This window comes from Vitis vinifera, chromosome 17 (assembly GCF_030704535.1).
Source record: "Vitis vinifera cultivar Pinot Noir 40024 chromosome 17, ASM3070453v1".
NCBI lineage: Eukaryota > Viridiplantae > Streptophyta > Magnoliopsida > Vitales > Vitaceae > Vitis > Vitis vinifera.
Window position 1 is genome coordinate 18,619,902 of NC_081821.1, and position 14,112 is coordinate 18,634,013.

At 44.5% G+C, this 14,112-nt stretch overlaps 13 non-coding genes across 13 annotated transcripts; all 13 read right to left on the reverse strand.

The window, feature by feature from the left end:
• Nucleotides 1-165: 165 nt before the first annotated feature.
• On the reverse strand, nucleotides 166-284 carry LOC132252847 (5S ribosomal RNA). Its single transcript, XR_009464657.1, has one exon. It is a non-coding gene; the product is annotated as a 5S ribosomal RNA (ribosomal RNA).
• A 663-nt stretch (nucleotides 285-947) lies between these two features.
• Nucleotides 948-1,066, reverse strand: LOC132252880 (5S ribosomal RNA). Its single transcript, XR_009464690.1, has one exon. It is a non-coding gene; the product is annotated as a 5S ribosomal RNA (ribosomal RNA).
• Nucleotides 1,067-1,389: 323 nt separating this feature from the next.
• Nucleotides 1,390-1,508, reverse strand: LOC132252848 (5S ribosomal RNA). Its single transcript, XR_009464658.1, has one exon. It is a non-coding gene; the product is annotated as a 5S ribosomal RNA (ribosomal RNA).
• A 663-nt stretch (nucleotides 1,509-2,171) lies between these two features.
• Nucleotides 2,172-2,290, reverse strand: LOC132252881 (5S ribosomal RNA). The gene has a single exon (XR_009464691.1). It is a non-coding gene; the product is annotated as a 5S ribosomal RNA (ribosomal RNA).
• A 323-nt stretch (nucleotides 2,291-2,613) lies between these two features.
• On the reverse strand, nucleotides 2,614-2,732 carry LOC132252849 (5S ribosomal RNA). The gene has a single exon (XR_009464659.1). It is a non-coding gene; the product is annotated as a 5S ribosomal RNA (ribosomal RNA).
• A 663-nt stretch (nucleotides 2,733-3,395) lies between these two features.
• LOC132252882 (5S ribosomal RNA) lies at nucleotides 3,396-3,514 on the reverse strand. The gene has a single exon (XR_009464692.1). It is a non-coding gene; the product is annotated as a 5S ribosomal RNA (ribosomal RNA).
• A 323-nt stretch (nucleotides 3,515-3,837) lies between these two features.
• On the reverse strand, nucleotides 3,838-3,956 carry LOC132252851 (5S ribosomal RNA). Its single transcript, XR_009464661.1, has one exon. It is a non-coding gene; the product is annotated as a 5S ribosomal RNA (ribosomal RNA).
• Nucleotides 3,957-4,619: 663 nt separating this feature from the next.
• On the reverse strand, nucleotides 4,620-4,738 carry LOC132252884 (5S ribosomal RNA). The gene has a single exon (XR_009464694.1). It is a non-coding gene; the product is annotated as a 5S ribosomal RNA (ribosomal RNA).
• Nucleotides 4,739-5,061: 323 nt separating this feature from the next.
• Nucleotides 5,062-5,180, reverse strand: LOC132252852 (5S ribosomal RNA). Its single transcript, XR_009464662.1, has one exon. It is a non-coding gene; the product is annotated as a 5S ribosomal RNA (ribosomal RNA).
• A 663-nt stretch (nucleotides 5,181-5,843) lies between these two features.
• On the reverse strand, nucleotides 5,844-5,962 carry LOC132252885 (5S ribosomal RNA). Its single transcript, XR_009464695.1, has one exon. It is a non-coding gene; the product is annotated as a 5S ribosomal RNA (ribosomal RNA).
• Nucleotides 5,963-6,285: 323 nt separating this feature from the next.
• Nucleotides 6,286-6,404, reverse strand: LOC132252853 (5S ribosomal RNA). Its single transcript, XR_009464663.1, has one exon. It is a non-coding gene; the product is annotated as a 5S ribosomal RNA (ribosomal RNA).
• A 663-nt stretch (nucleotides 6,405-7,067) lies between these two features.
• Nucleotides 7,068-7,186, reverse strand: LOC132252886 (5S ribosomal RNA). The gene has a single exon (XR_009464696.1). It is a non-coding gene; the product is annotated as a 5S ribosomal RNA (ribosomal RNA).
• A 323-nt stretch (nucleotides 7,187-7,509) lies between these two features.
• LOC132252854 (5S ribosomal RNA) lies at nucleotides 7,510-7,628 on the reverse strand. The gene has a single exon (XR_009464664.1). It is a non-coding gene; the product is annotated as a 5S ribosomal RNA (ribosomal RNA).
• Nucleotides 7,629-14,112: the final 6,484 nt, after the last annotated feature.

Genomic DNA, 14,112 nt, shown 5'->3' on the forward strand with positions numbered 1-14,112 from the left:
GTGCACGACTCTCGCCCCCCTTGTGGGTCCCCCCAACTTCCCAACCCCGGACCCCGTTCGGAGTTGCTTCCTCGCCTTTGCACGACACCCAACCGGGAAATACGATCATAGACCAAATAAATTCCATATATATATGGAAGAAATTCCGTCCATAAAAAGGAAAAAGGGGTGCAACACGAGGACTTCCCAGGAGGTCACCCATCCTAGTACTACTCTCGCCCAAGCACGCTTAACTGCGGAGTTCTGATGGGATCCGGTGCATTAGTGCTGGTATGATCGCACCCATCATGTTATTGCGACCTAGTTCCCTTATCTGGTGTGATTGAGGTGCAACTTCTGGTGTGCTTGATAGAAGGAAATCTAGGGAAAAGTTTGTTTTGACAGATGTATTATTATGCGAGTATCTGGGGATGTTCGTCCAGATCGGACGGTGTGCCCCTCTTGAAATTGACGCCTTCTTTCGATCCGTACGGTTGGATTCGCGTTTTGGTGCATGGATTGGGGTTTGATCGTGACTTTAAAGGGTGGATGGGGGAAGCATGGAAGCGACAGCTTGCCGGGTGGTTTCTGGGGCCTTCGGGTAGAGTTTTGGGACAGTTTTTTTTTTCAAACCGCGAGTCTCGACGCGAGGATCGCAATGGTGGGCTCGGATCATCCTTTCGACGAACGGATGGGGAGACTAGGGAGGAAAGGCGTTTTGGGCCATAACTTGGGCCTCGGGGCTCGGAAAAGGTTGGCGTCTGTGCCGATCGTCTTAAAATGGGGGTAATTTTCACGTGGGAAAAAAACGGGAAAGATCGGCGACGGTCGATTTCGACGGCTGATATCTAACGATCGGGGGATCGGATCGACGATCGGCCGGTGCGGATGGAAAAGGGAGGGGCGAAACCTATTGGCACGACGAATGCGGACATGAATCATACAAATTCCGTCATAAAAAGGGAGAAGGGGTGCAACACGAGGACTTCCCAGGAGGTCACCCATCCCAGTACTACTCTCGCCCAAGCACGCTTAACTGCGGAGTTCTGATGGGATCCGGTGCATTAGTGCTGGTATGATCGCACCCGTCGTGTTATTGCGACCTAATCCCCTTCAGGCGTTCCCTTTCGATCGATCCCACCCTTCGCCCTGACATCCTTCTACCTTTTCCCGCCCCTCATACGACCCACCTATCACCCGTCGCACACGCCCCCGCGAACGCCCTCCGATCCTGATCGCTAGTCGGTGCACGACTCTCGCCCCCCTTGTGGGTCCCCCCAACTTCCCAACCCCGGACCCCGTTCGGAGTTGCTTCCTCGCCTTTGCACGACACCCAACCGGGAAATACGATCATAGACCAAATAAATTCCATATATATATGGAAGAAATTCCGTCCATAAAAAGGAAAAAGGGGTGCAACACGAGGACTTCCCAGGAGGTCACCCATCCTAGTACTACTCTCGCCCAAGCACGCTTAACTGCGGAGTTCTGATGGGATCCGGTGCATTAGTGCTGGTATGATCGCACCCATCATGTTATTGCGACCTAGTTCCCTTATCTGGTGTGATTGAGGTGCAACTTCTGGTGTGCTTGATAGAAGGAAATCTAGGGAAAAGTTTGTTTTGACAGATGTATTATTATGCGAGTATCTGGGGATGTTCGTCCAGATCGGACGGTGTGCCCCTCTTGAAATTGACGCCTTCTTTCGATCCGTACGGTTGGATTCGCGTTTTGGTGCATGGATTGGGGTTTGATCGTGACTTTAAAGGGTGGATGGGGGAAGCATGGAAGCGACAGCTTGCCGGGTGGTTTCTGGGGCCTTCGGGTAGAGTTTTGGGACAGTTTTTTTTTTCAAACCGCGAGTCTCGACGCGAGGATCGCAATGGTGGGCTCGGATCATCCTTTCGACGAACGGATGGGGAGACTAGGGAGGAAAGGCGTTTTGGGCCATAACTTGGGCCTCGGGGCTCGGAAAAGGTTGGCGTCTGTGCCGATCGTCTTAAAATGGGGGTAATTTTCACGTGGGAAAAAAACGGGAAAGATCGGCGACGGTCGATTTCGACGGCTGATATCTAACGATCGGGGGATCGGATCGACGATCGGCCGGTGCGGATGGAAAAGGGAGGGGCGAAACCTATTGGCACGACGAATGCGGACATGAATCATACAAATTCCGTCATAAAAAGGGAGAAGGGGTGCAACACGAGGACTTCCCAGGAGGTCACCCATCCCAGTACTACTCTCGCCCAAGCACGCTTAACTGCGGAGTTCTGATGGGATCCGGTGCATTAGTGCTGGTATGATCGCACCCGTCGTGTTATTGCGACCTAATCCCCTTCAGGCGTTCCCTTTCGATCGATCCCACCCTTCGCCCTGACATCCTTCTACCTTTTCCCGCCCCTCATACGACCCACCTATCACCCGTCGCACACGCCCCCGCGAACGCCCTCCGATCCTGATCGCTAGTCGGTGCACGACTCTCGCCCCCCTTGTGGGTCCCCCCAACTTCCCAACCCCGGACCCCGTTCGGAGTTGCTTCCTCGCCTTTGCACGACACCCAACCGGGAAATACGATCATAGACCAAATAAATTCCATATATATATGGAAGAAATTCCGTCCATAAAAAGGAAAAAGGGGTGCAACACGAGGACTTCCCAGGAGGTCACCCATCCTAGTACTACTCTCGCCCAAGCACGCTTAACTGCGGAGTTCTGATGGGATCCGGTGCATTAGTGCTGGTATGATCGCACCCATCATGTTATTGCGACCTAGTTCCCTTATCTGGTGTGATTGAGGTGCAACTTCTGGTGTGCTTGATAGAAGGAAATCTAGGGAAAAGTTTGTTTTGACAGATGTATTATTATGCGAGTATCTGGGGATGTTCGTCCAGATCGGACGGTGTGCCCCTCTTGAAATTGACGCCTTCTTTCGATCCGTACGGTTGGATTCGCGTTTTGGTGCATGGATTGGGGTTTGATCGTGACTTTAAAGGGTGGATGGGGGAAGCATGGAAGCGACAGCTTGCCGGGTGGTTTCTGGGGCCTTCGGGTAGAGTTTTGGGACAGTTTTTTTTTTCAAACCGCGAGTCTCGACGCGAGGATCGCAATGGTGGGCTCGGATCATCCTTTCGACGAACGGATGGGGAGACTAGGGAGGAAAGGCGTTTTGGGCCATAACTTGGGCCTCGGGGCTCGGAAAAGGTTGGCGTCTGTGCCGATCGTCTTAAAATGGGGGTAATTTTCACGTGGGAAAAAAACGGGAAAGATCGGCGACGGTCGATTTCGACGGCTGATATCTAACGATCGGGGGATCGGATCGACGATCGGCCGGTGCGGATGGAAAAGGGAGGGGCGAAACCTATTGGCACGACGAATGCGGACATGAATCATACAAATTCCGTCATAAAAAGGGAGAAGGGGTGCAACACGAGGACTTCCCAGGAGGTCACCCATCCCAGTACTACTCTCGCCCAAGCACGCTTAACTGCGGAGTTCTGATGGGATCCGGTGCATTAGTGCTGGTATGATCGCACCCGTCGTGTTATTGCGACCTAATCCCCTTCAGGCGTTCCCTTTCGATCGATCCCACCCTTCGCCCTGACATCCTTCTACCTTTTCCCGCCCCTCATACGACCCACCTATCACCCGTCGCACACGCCCCCGCGAACGCCCTCCGATCCTGATCGCTAGTCGGTGCACGACTCTCGCCCCCCTTGTGGGTCCCCCCAACTTCCCAACCCCGGACCCCGTTCGGAGTTGCTTCCTCGCCTTTGCACGACACCCAACCGGGAAATACGATCATAGACCAAATAAATTCCATATATATATGGAAGAAATTCCGTCCATAAAAAGGAAAAAGGGGTGCAACACGAGGACTTCCCAGGAGGTCACCCATCCTAGTACTACTCTCGCCCAAGCACGCTTAACTGCGGAGTTCTGATGGGATCCGGTGCATTAGTGCTGGTATGATCGCACCCATCATGTTATTGCGACCTAGTTCCCTTATCTGGTGTGATTGAGGTGCAACTTCTGGTGTGCTTGATAGAAGGAAATCTAGGGAAAAGTTTGTTTTGACAGATGTATTATTATGCGAGTATCTGGGGATGTTCGTCCAGATCGGACGGTGTGCCCCTCTTGAAATTGACGCCTTCTTTCGATCCGTACGGTTGGATTCGCGTTTTGGTGCATGGATTGGGGTTTGATCGTGACTTTAAAGGGTGGATGGGGGAAGCATGGAAGCGACAGCTTGCCGGGTGGTTTCTGGGGCCTTCGGGTAGAGTTTTGGGACAGTTTTTTTTTTCAAACCGCGAGTCTCGACGCGAGGATCGCAATGGTGGGCTCGGATCATCCTTTCGACGAACGGATGGGGAGACTAGGGAGGAAAGGCGTTTTGGGCCATAACTTGGGCCTCGGGGCTCGGAAAAGGTTGGCGTCTGTGCCGATCGTCTTAAAATGGGGGTAATTTTCACGTGGGAAAAAAACGGGAAAGATCGGCGACGGTCGATTTCGACGGCTGATATCTAACGATCGGGGGATCGGATCGACGATCGGCCGGTGCGGATGGAAAAGGGAGGGGCGAAACCTATTGGCACGACGAATGCGGACATGAATCATACAAATTCCGTCATAAAAAGGGAGAAGGGGTGCAACACGAGGACTTCCCAGGAGGTCACCCATCCCAGTACTACTCTCGCCCAAGCACGCTTAACTGCGGAGTTCTGATGGGATCCGGTGCATTAGTGCTGGTATGATCGCACCCGTCGTGTTATTGCGACCTAATCCCCTTCAGGCGTTCCCTTTCGATCGATCCCACCCTTCGCCCTGACATCCTTCTACCTTTTCCCGCCCCTCATACGACCCACCTATCACCCGTCGCACACGCCCCCGCGAACGCCCTCCGATCCTGATCGCTAGTCGGTGCACGACTCTCGCCCCCCTTGTGGGTCCCCCCAACTTCCCAACCCCGGACCCCGTTCGGAGTTGCTTCCTCGCCTTTGCACGACACCCAACCGGGAAATACGATCATAGACCAAATAAATTCCATATATATATGGAAGAAATTCCGTCCATAAAAAGGAAAAAGGGGTGCAACACGAGGACTTCCCAGGAGGTCACCCATCCTAGTACTACTCTCGCCCAAGCACGCTTAACTGCGGAGTTCTGATGGGATCCGGTGCATTAGTGCTGGTATGATCGCACCCATCATGTTATTGCGACCTAGTTCCCTTATCTGGTGTGATTGAGGTGCAACTTCTGGTGTGCTTGATAGAAGGAAATCTAGGGAAAAGTTTGTTTTGACAGATGTATTATTATGCGAGTATCTGGGGATGTTCGTCCAGATCGGACGGTGTGCCCCTCTTGAAATTGACGCCTTCTTTCGATCCGTACGGTTGGATTCGCGTTTTGGTGCATGGATTGGGGTTTGATCGTGACTTTAAAGGGTGGATGGGGGAAGCATGGAAGCGACAGCTTGCCGGGTGGTTTCTGGGGCCTTCGGGTAGAGTTTTGGGACAGTTTTTTTTTTCAAACCGCGAGTCTCGACGCGAGGATCGCAATGGTGGGCTCGGATCATCCTTTCGACGAACGGATGGGGAGACTAGGGAGGAAAGGCGTTTTGGGCCATAACTTGGGCCTCGGGGCTCGGAAAAGGTTGGCGTCTGTGCCGATCGTCTTAAAATGGGGGTAATTTTCACGTGGGAAAAAAACGGGAAAGATCGGCGACGGTCGATTTCGACGGCTGATATCTAACGATCGGGGGATCGGATCGACGATCGGCCGGTGCGGATGGAAAAGGGAGGGGCGAAACCTATTGGCACGACGAATGCGGACATGAATCATACAAATTCCGTCATAAAAAGGGAGAAGGGGTGCAACACGAGGACTTCCCAGGAGGTCACCCATCCCAGTACTACTCTCGCCCAAGCACGCTTAACTGCGGAGTTCTGATGGGATCCGGTGCATTAGTGCTGGTATGATCGCACCCGTCGTGTTATTGCGACCTAATCCCCTTCAGGCGTTCCCTTTCGATCGATCCCACCCTTCGCCCTGACATCCTTCTACCTTTTCCCGCCCCTCATACGACCCACCTATCACCCGTCGCACACGCCCCCGCGAACGCCCTCCGATCCTGATCGCTAGTCGGTGCACGACTCTCGCCCCCCTTGTGGGTCCCCCCAACTTCCCAACCCCGGACCCCGTTCGGAGTTGCTTCCTCGCCTTTGCACGACACCCAACCGGGAAATACGATCATAGACCAAATAAATTCCATATATATATGGAAGAAATTCCGTCCATAAAAAGGAAAAAGGGGTGCAACACGAGGACTTCCCAGGAGGTCACCCATCCTAGTACTACTCTCGCCCAAGCACGCTTAACTGCGGAGTTCTGATGGGATCCGGTGCATTAGTGCTGGTATGATCGCACCCATCATGTTATTGCGACCTAGTTCCCTTATCTGGTGTGATTGAGGTGCAACTTCTGGTGTGCTTGATAGAAGGAAATCTAGGGAAAAGTTTGTTTTGACAGATGTATTATTATGCGAGTATCTGGGGATGTTCGTCCAGATCGGACGGTGTGCCCCTCTTGAAATTGACGCCTTCTTTCGATCCGTACGGTTGGATTCGCGTTTTGGTGCATGGATTGGGGTTTGATCGTGACTTTAAAGGGTGGATGGGGGAAGCATGGAAGCGACAGCTTGCCGGGTGGTTTCTGGGGCCTTCGGGTAGAGTTTTGGGACAGTTTTTTTTTTCAAACCGCGAGTCTCGACGCGAGGATCGCAATGGTGGGCTCGGATCATCCTTTCGACGAACGGATGGGGAGACTAGGGAGGAAAGGCGTTTTGGGCCATAACTTGGGCCTCGGGGCTCGGAAAAGGTTGGCGTCTGTGCCGATCGTCTTAAAATGGGGGTAATTTTCACGTGGGAAAAAAACGGGAAAGATCGGCGACGGTCGATTTCGACGGCTGATATCTAACGATCGGGGGATCGGATCGACGATCGGCCGGTGCGGATGGAAAAGGGAGGGGCGAAACCTATTGGCACGACGAATGCGGACATGAATCATACAAATTCCGTCATAAAAAGGGAGAAGGGGTGCAACACGAGGACTTCCCAGGAGGTCACCCATCCCAGTACTACTCTCGCCCAAGCACGCTTAACTGCGGAGTTCTGATGGGATCCGGTGCATTAGTGCTGGTATGATCGCACCCGTCGTGTTATTGCGACCTAATCCCCTTCAGGCGTTCCCTTTCGATCGATCCCACCCTTCGCCCTGACATCCTTCTACCTTTTCCCGCCCCTCATACGACCCACCTATCACCCGTCGCACACGCCCCCGCGAACGCCCTCCGATCCTGATCGCTAGTCGGTGCACGACTCTCGCCCCCCTTGTGGGTCCCCCCAACTTCCCAACCCCGGACCCCGTTCGGAGTTGCTTCCTCGCCTTTGCACGACACCCAACCGGGAAATACGATCATAGACCAAATAAATTCCATATATATATGGAAGAAATTCCGTCCATAAAAAGGAAAAAGGGGTGCAACACGAGGACTTCCCAGGAGGTCACCCATCCTAGTACTACTCTCGCCCAAGCACGCTTAACTGCGGAGTTCTGATGGGATCCGGTGCATTAGTGCTGGTATGATCGCACCCATCATGTTATTGCGACCTAGTTCCCTTATCTGGTGTGATTGAGGTGCAACTTCTGGTGTGCTTGATAGAAGGAAATCTAGGGAAAAGTTTGTTTTGACAGATGTATTATTATGCGAGTATCTGGGGATGTTCGTCCAGATCGGACGGTGTGCCCCTCTTGAAATTGACGCCTTCTTTCGATCCGTACGGTTGGATTCGCGTTTTGGTGCATGGATTGGGGTTTGATTGTGACTTTAAAGGGTGGATGGGGGAAGCATGGAAGCGACAGCTTGCCGGGTGGTTTCTGGGGCCTTCGGGTAGAGTTTTGGGACAGTTTTTTTTTTCAAACCGCGAGTCTCGACGCGAGGATCGCAATGGTGGGCTCGGATCATCCTTTCGACGAACGGATGGGGAGACTAGGGAGGAAAGGCGTTTTGGGCCATAACTTGGGCCTCGGGGCTCGGAAAAGGTTGGCGTCTGTGCCGATCGTCTTAAAATGGGGGTAATTTTCACGTGGGAAAAAAACGGGAAAGATCGGCGACGGTCGATTTCGACGGCTGATATCTAACGATCGGGGGATCGGATCGACGATCGGCCGGTGCGGATGGAAAAGGGAGGGGCGAAACCTATTGGCACGACAAGTGGCAAGCCGCTTGGAGTATTTCCAAATTGATCAGACGGTGGATTCCTTAGGAACCCTGGGTGCTTTGGTCAAATTTTATTTGTTTTTTTGAGGATATCTTTTTAGTGGGTAGTAACTGTGTGTCAAGTGAAGTTGGGGGAAGGATGCTATGGTCTTGACGAAGGTACTAATGTTTACGGTTTCCTATTCTGTGGTCGGGAAGGTTGAAAGCGCATTTAGAAGAAGGATTTATGCTGCCCACTATGTAGTGTTTAGGGAACCGTTAGGTAAGTGTCTAAGAGATATGTGGTTTTTGAAAAATAAAAATAAAAATCATAGACTGCATCGAAATCTTGGATATGGAGATCTCCTAAATTGAACCAATCGACTTGAAGGTGGCTCACTTTGCTCTTATGTAAGGGTACAATGTTCATATAGTGTCACTTATGCTCTTTCTCGTAGATTGATCCTCTATTGAATTTTAATTGCATTTAAAATAACTAACTACTAATTGCGTTCATAATTACCTTTCAACTACTACTACCTAATAATTACCTTCAAAATAAGGCTGTTTTTGTAATTAATGAAAATAAATGGGGTATTTTAGTAATTACTCATAATTATATGATTTTTTTCAATTACTCATAATTCAAGGGGTAATTGTGCAATTAATCTTAATTTGTAAGGGTATTTTCATGAAATATTCATAACTTCAAGGCATGTTTATGAAATTACTCTTAATTTTAGGGGTATTTGTGCAATCACTCATAATTGCTAGGGTTTTCTTCTAACTATTCATAAATTCAAGATTATTCGTGCAATTACTCATAATTTCATTGGTATTTGATAATTACTCATAATTATAAGGTATTTTGGTAATTACTTAATATTTTAAAGGTATTTTGATAATTATTCAAAACTTCCGAGGTATTTGGGCAATTACTCAAGATTTTGTGGGTACGACTAGCCTATGAGTTTAGAAAAAAATGTTCCGATTTTTTTTTTTTTTTTTACAATAGATTGGTGCTTAATTTTTCCTCTTAGATTAGTGTGAACAATGTTTTATCCAATGTTGTCCATCTATCCATTATATGCATTGCTATTGATTTGAGCATTTAGACCCATATCACTTGTATTGTACATGACTTGGGTGCATTAGGAGTTGCACAAAAGATACAAGTCATGGGTTCCTTGCAAAATAATAAGTAGTTCATAGTTAATTCATGGATTTGGGCAATCTAGTATACTATAGTGCATTACATCTTAACTGGAGGATGAATTGTCGTGGCCTTTGGGATGGGGTTTTCCATGGTGAGTGTACTAGTGTGTACGGTTACACATTGGATACGACTTATGGTGAGTCATGACATAAGGCTATTAGGTAGTCATAAATTCACCAAGTTGTTATGTTGTATTATCTCTCAACCTTGAGAGAATAGTGAACTTATGCTAAAGTTAGTAGTGACTTTGACCTATGGGTTAGATCCTAAAGTGATTATACATTTCTTATGGATTAGGTCATTGTTGATGGAAACCAATAACAACAGGTATTCTCAATAGAGGTAATGATATCTCATGGACTTTGAGATAAGGTGTCCCATTGGGTGATTGTAAGGACATGTGATCAGGAAATCTATGGTCATCGTAATTCCTTAAGTGGAATTTGACATGCACTCTTCTAAGTTAGGATATCCCAATTGATCACATAATAAGAGGATCTGTAAGAGGCTAATAGCTTTAACCTATTTAGATTACGAACATCATTTCATAGAGAGACTATATATAGTGGATAGTAGGTCATTGACCCGAGTTCTTGTATCTTGTTGTAATATACATAGGGTATTAGAGTGTAGTTAACTCTCTATAGTAAGATGTTGAGTCAACTTCAAAATTAGATTATGAGGGAGCAAGTATTTTCCTATAGGTCCTAATGGTCTTAACTTGACCTCATATTCCTTGATGTCACGGTTTATGAGAGTGTATAGGTTTTTATTTCATTTGTGTGCTAATTAATAAATTAGGAACCCTTTTAGGCTAGATTAAGTAACCCAAGCCCAAGATGGGCTCACGTTAGTTAAGCCCATGGGAAGCTTATGAGTACCTCTCTTGGGATTTAGGACTTTAATCTTGCTTCATGTCCACTTAAAGAGAGAGAAACATAGTCTCCACCCTCTATGAGATCTCCACTATCTTAGTTTTTTGATTTAAGGATGAGCCATTGGTCAAAAGATCTCTAGGTCTTTGAGGTCATCTTCAATAGTTGTAACTTAAGGTTTGGGAACATCCAAACCTAAATGTTAGTATTTTAATCATAAAGAATCAATTTTGAAAATTGGTATTTATGGACTCACATTTTTCACGTGTGTCCCACTCGATGGTGAGACTCGTTTTTTAGTGAAAAACTTATTTTGTAAAAATTAAAGTCACCACCTATTTTTATTTTTGAAGGGAAAATAAAATAAGAAGCAAAAACCTTAAAAAAAATTCCTTATTTGGAAAAGCATAGTTTGAGAAAAACCGAGTCTAGGTCTGGAGGTTAGGCTACCTATCAGGAAGTTATCATAAGGTAGTACCTCTTTAAGTCCTAAAAAAAGGTCTCTACTAATGAGTTGATGTAACTATGATAATTGGTTTTTAATTTAATAGATATCGAAGAATCAAAGTAAATAAACTAAAGTAAGGATGATAATCAAATGAAAACAAATCAAGAGAATAATCACACAAGGCATACATATAAATGAGAACAAACAACTAGGAAGAGAAAGAAATGTATCTTATTAGCAAGCTAAGCACTTCCATAAAATAACAAGAATTAGTAAACATATCATATCACAAGTCCAATAACATACAATATGCACCCCACTTAAATCAAGAATCAAAGAATAATAATATGGAAACCATGCAAAGTAAGATGGAACAAACATGAGAATATTTAAAAGCAAGGTAAACACATCAATGTATACAAGTGGATAGAGAAGAGAAAAACCATACCTTGATTACATAAAGTACTTTGATAAAATAATGAGGTTAGTTCAACAAGCAATAATGGATACAAAAGAAGAAGCAAAAGAAAAAAATCAAGCTTCAAGAAAGGTAATAATTAATATACTCTCAAAATGAATTCGAATAAAATATCAAAAAAAGAAAAAAAATGACATAAAAGAAGATTCATTTATCATATACGATATACCTACAATGTGAGTTAAGAATGAAAGTGTTGAGATTAGGCCCTTAAAAGCAAGACATGATGTAACAAAGTTAGAGTTAATTGTCCCCTTTCTATCCTTTTGGTGTATTGACATTGATTTGAGCATTCAACCTATGTCTCTTACATTGTACATGACTTCAGTGCATTAGGAGCTGCATAGAAGATACAAGTTATGGGTTCCTTGTAAATAGATAAGTTGTCCACAATTAGTTCATAGATTTGGGCAATCCAATAAAGATTGTAGTACCCCACCTTTTATTTGGAGGGATGGTTTTTCTTGGCTGTTGGGATAGGTTTCCCATGATGAGTACACTAGTGCATGTAATGCATACTAGACATGACCTATAGTGAATCATGACGTAAGACTATCAATTGTCATGATTCACTAAGCTACTATACTGCATGGACTCTCAACCTTGAGAGGATATTGAGTTCGTGCCAAAATCAATAAGAGGCTTTGACCTATGGGTGGGACCCTAAAGTGGTTATATATTCCTATGGATTGGGCCACTATTGATGGAGGTTGGTGGGAATAGGTGAAAAACCACTGAAAGTCCCCCCCCCCCAAAGAGAAGGAGAAAGAGAAAACCTTTCTATTTGGACAGTTCAATGATAAAGAATAAGAGAATAATTCTTTTAGCACAAAAGTCCCGGTTTAAAAGTTAAATAACAGATTTATAAAATTTCATGAGAGAGAATTTATGATGATAATAAGGGTTATCAAAATAACTTTGGAATGTTTTAGTAATTTAATGAAGATATAAAATATTTTGAAAATACTTTCCGTAGTGGATTGTTTAATTCATTTTCAGAAATAAGATTTTTTTGGAGTTTTTCATAAAGAATATTTTATCCATTAAGGAATTACTAAAAGGTTCTATTTTTGGTAGTATTTAATGGAATAAATAATTATGAAATTGCCATGAAAATATTTATTAAGTTTGAAAAGTGTAAAGAATAAGGAAAGTAAATCTTATGAGGTTTTTTGGAATATGAAAAGTAAAAGTTCCTTTCTTGGATAAGGTGCTCTCAAGATTATTCAAAATCTCATAAATTGATAATTTCCCTATTACACAAGAGTTTCAAATTTGGAAAATAAATATTTTGAAAATTTTCATTAAAGATAATTTATCATTAAAAGACTATTACCAAAAGGCTAAGATATTCTTTGAAACATTTCCTTAATAAAATATTTATTAATTGGAATTGTGTATAAAAGGAGAATTTTATGAAAATAGATTTTAAAATTTTGAGAGTGGATATTTTATCAAAATTCTTTTTGAAAATTACTCTCTTGGAAATTTTAAAATTTTTCACGTTCATATTCTCTTACTACACTAGATATCCAATTAGGAAATAAATATTTTTGGTAATTCTCAAAGTAGATAATTTATTCATCAAAGAAATTACTAATGGTTTTAAAATGCTCTTATTTATCTCAGAAGACTAAGTGGGAGAGGGCCTTAGGCAAGCCCACGACCTCCATTGTCAAACCCATTTTGATTTGAGTTCATCCCCACCCCACCAGTGGGTTGGGCCCTAGGAATCAAGGGATATGGACTCTCCACTTGGAAGAGACTAGATATGCTGATAATGTAAGCAACCAACCCACTGATGGGGTTCCTTACTTAGTGACATTGATAGTTCGAGGACAATGGTTATCACTTAACATTGGATATGAAGTGGTCAAATTGCCCACCGCGGTCCCACTTGCATAGTCCATGGGCGAAATAAAAGGTATGTTGATCTTGTCTTTAGATAGCTTTCATGGTTAAGGTAGGGAGATCAATTTGAGAGGGTCTCTAACTAGTAATAAGGTCATAACCTGCCCACCATAGGCTTCATTCTTATGATACTAGGATACCTTGCAAAGGGATAAATATTTTGAGAGCACTACATTTTTGCTAAATTAATTACCAAATGCCTTTAATGCTCAATTATGTCATATGCTTGGTTATATTCTTTATTACGTATATGATTTTGGTTTTATTATCACTCTCTTTCTCATAATAAACCACGCCCAACTAATCAAGTAGACTAATTTTATTATGGTTATAGTAGCTAATTTCATAGAAGTTGGTTTAGGAAGAGCTAACTATTCCTTATGAACTAACCTATCAAAAGGAAAGAGTGGTATATTAAGGTGATATTAGATAGGTTAGAAGACAAAGTTCCTAATACTTGGATCTTTGGACAATGTGTTGCAATAACAACATATGTCTATTACTAGAGACTTTGATATTCTCTTTCTAGCTTACAATGGTTATTTAGTGATAAGGGTAGGAGAACTTTGACAAGCTACTATTAGGATTGTTATGAACATCAATATTCATATGATCTTAGAGACCTTACTATTTTCCTTTGGGATGGCCAAGGGGATTCTCAAAGATCATAGGGCATTCGTATGGAAGTAAAAAGTTCTTTAGGTTCTTCTACCAAGAAGAAGAAGAATAACACTAAATAAGGAAAGTTCAAGAGAAGGAATAAGAGAGCAAGTTTAGGGGCAAGTGATTCCTTTGTAACCTTTTAAGACACTAGAAAATGAATGCCCGATTTACTTAAAAAAAGAAGAAAGTATATATCATTTTCTTATTGTTAAATATTTAGTGGTAGATTTCACCATTTATGGTGGTTAGATTCCAAACCCATCGTCTATAAGTCCTTGCAGGATATTC